Genomic DNA, 3,450 nt, shown 5'->3' on the forward strand with positions numbered 1-3,450 from the left:
ATAACGCCCCCACGGCTGAAAGGGCGAGCATGTTTGGTGGGACTATAATTTATTGAAAATTTGAGGTACTAATAAGATGGTATATATAAATTCAATTTAATGTTTAGGCCCTCTCTTTTCAGGCTAGGTTAATATCAATATAATGTTTTGAGTGAGTGACAGCACAAGTAGAGACTCTTCTTCAGAGTCTTCACAACATCAGTTGTTGGCTTCTACATTTCAATATTCCCATGAGTATTTCAGTTGGCAGGCGTTCAGTCGTGTGTTTTGAATTGATATTACATTCAAAATTATGAAATTTTTCTACAACGAAAAATGTTATAGTTTATTCCATTATTTCTGAAAACAATGCCATTCTCAACCGTTTTTGATTATTAGTTATAGTATTGTTAATAACGTTGTATGTGACGTGTACGTATAATCCACGATCTATACCGTACAACTAACTTCCAAGATTTGTATCTGACGTGCTTATCACGATATTAAAAGCAAATGCACAAATATACATATACATTGCCAACATTTACTTTTAAAAATAACGTTTATTTCACGATTTGGAAATTGAGCCTTTGATTGTGTGTAATGTACAAGTTTTGTACACCTTACTTCTTTATAAAATATCCGACCTTCAGTCCAACTTACAAGCATTTCTAGTGTCTCTGAACATTTACTTCAAGCGAACGTAGTATATATATAAATGTCGGAAGGAAAGCGTGAGTTTATTGAGGTGAAAAAGTGAAAAATTATTCGTTTTTTTCAGAAGTACGCTTGCCAAAACTATAAAAAGGTATGGGACACATTCCTGAAAAGTATTCTTACTTAGACTGGCAATCTAGTCCCTTTTTTATTTTTTTGGTGCAATGGGTGTCATGATATGATGGGACTACAAACTCCTGTTTTTTACCTTAATCTCTTCATGTTATTCAACTATCAAATCCATTTTTATGGAATATCTACCTGTTCATAATAAGTCATTATTTTGGACAAATACTCAATTAAAATTTGTTAAATCAAAAATTATGGGGTGGAGGCGAAGTGGATGTACTTTGTTCCAACTCCTGTACTGAAGATATAGGGGTCCTGTTCCAACTCCTGTATTGGAGATATAGGGTTCCTGTTCCAGCTCCTGTATTGGAGACATAGGGGTACTGTTCCAACTCCTGTATTGGAAATATAGGGTTCCTGTTCCAATTCCTGTATTGTGAATATACAGGGTTATGTTCCAGCTCCTGTATTGGAGATATAGGGGGTCCTGTTCCAACTCCTATACTGGAGATATAAGGGTCCTGTTACGACTCCTGTATTGGAGATATAAGAGTCCTGTTCCAAGTCCTGTGCAATCTGACACGTATTATGTGCATTTTAATCTCTCAGTAAGATACGTATTATGTATAGTCTGAACTCTAGAAACCACGTCTCAGTTCACCTCAACTCTCACAGAAGTCAAATTTTGTCCAATTAGTAGTGTATTATAGAGAGTTTTCTTGCTATAGTGCACATGTTTGCAGTACAATCTTAGCAATCCAGTGTTTATAATGTATTGTTCAAAGTAACTTGGCAAATTTTGCGTGACAGATACTAACAGTTGGGTAATATATTGTTTTATGCTCATTTAAAATTTTCGTACAGGTTCAAGATCATGTTTATTATGTTTGAGCCAATATAATTCCACTAATAATGGTCTATGCGTCTGAAACTCTACAAGAAATAAACATATTAAAACTAAATCAAAACATATCACGTTAAAATCTTACTTTCCTAGGTTAAACAATTTTCTTAAGTATAAGAACAATAAGCAGTTAGTGAATAGAAATAAAAACATTAACCCGTCAAATACAAATAGTTTCTTACATATTATTTTAGCATTTTAGAACAGGAATTTTGGCAATATATTGTAACGATTATACAGTAAAACACAGAGTTCCTCTGAGTACATCGAAAACTAACCTGAGACGATACTAGTAACAGAGAATGAAACTGTATCGATAGTGCATCTGTGGGGGATATTAGAGGGTTATCAGTAGAAAGAAGAATACAGCAAAGTACGAAGCTTTCCTAAGAGGCTTATCATTATCAAAGCATAGAAACTCTCTAAAGGGCTCGTCGACTGAGCTCAGACAACATTTAAAGAGCACCAGGAGATTGCACAGTCCCTTTAGGAAGGTGTCAATTAAAGCGTGAAAACCTTTGAAAAACCAATTATCAGAATGCAGTGTCTCCTAAGACGACCGCCAATGGAGCGCAAAAGCATTTAAGAGGGGCATCAGGAAAGTGCAAGGTACTATAAGAGATTGGCCATAGAAATGCAAGACCTTCCAATTATCCTTTTTTCAGAGAGCAGAACCTCCTGAGAAGACCACCAGTAGTAGTAGATCACTGAGGCATCTGAGAGGGGAGTACAAAACCTTGCTGAAAGAATCATTATCTGGAGTTATCAGATAACGCATTTACACAAACATTCATAGAAAAACAATAGGGGTAAAAAATAATAGATACCTTTGTTTGCCAGCTGTATAAAATAATCTAATTAAACTGATATAAGATTAATTAAAGTATCAATACTGTCAGTAATACTCATACGTTTGCATGTTGTTCATTTCTACAAAAATAACTACTTTGAAAATGCCAGCAAACAAACTTCAAACTTCTAAGCGACATTATATCTAGTTTATCTAATTAATATTTGAATTCACTTTGTAAATCTAATATGTATATAGTGATGTGTTTAGTGAGGGAATATAAGAAGATTGTGTAGATGAACTCATAGAAGTCAAAATCGTAAAGTAGAGATTTTTATTATTATTATGCTGTCAGGTAATAGGTAATGCTATCGAAAGAGCTTTATATGTATACTGGTGTGAAAAATAACTTGGTGTAGATTAGTTTTATGTACAAAATGGTGTAGATGAGCTCGTAGAAGTCAAAATCGTAAAGTAGATATTTTTATTATTATGCCGTCAGGTTTTGTTGTCTTGTTTGTTTGTTTGTAGACCTTTCGTGTAAAAGTACACGAGCTATTTACGCACAGCCGTCCCTATGTTTGAACCGATAGACTAAATGGAAGGTAGTTGATCAACAGCCAGTTATTGGGCTACTTTTATGTGACAAAATAGTGAGATTTTGCCGACATTATTATAGCGTACCCACGGCCACAAAATGCGGGGCGCATTTTTGCGGCAACGGAATGTGAACCATAAACCCTCGAATTTACAGACCGAACAGTTTATTGTAATATTACTGATACTACATAATAAACACCAGTCGAAAACAGCAGTTTTGAGCTATATTATTTACTACCAGTCCAGTTAGGTCTATAATAGGTAATGTTATTGAAAGAGCTTTATATATATACCTGGAAAAAAGTTAAGCACCCCCAAATATTTTTCAGGATTTCTTATTGAAAATAAGGTTTAATTTTCATGATGTTGAGCAATGTTCATAATTTCAAAC

This window comes from Limulus polyphemus, unplaced genomic scaffold, assembly GCF_000517525.1.
Source record: "Limulus polyphemus unplaced genomic scaffold, Limulus_polyphemus-2.1.2 Scaffold0, whole genome shotgun sequence".
Taxonomy (NCBI): Eukaryota; Metazoa; Arthropoda; class Merostomata; order Xiphosura; family Limulidae; genus Limulus; species Limulus polyphemus.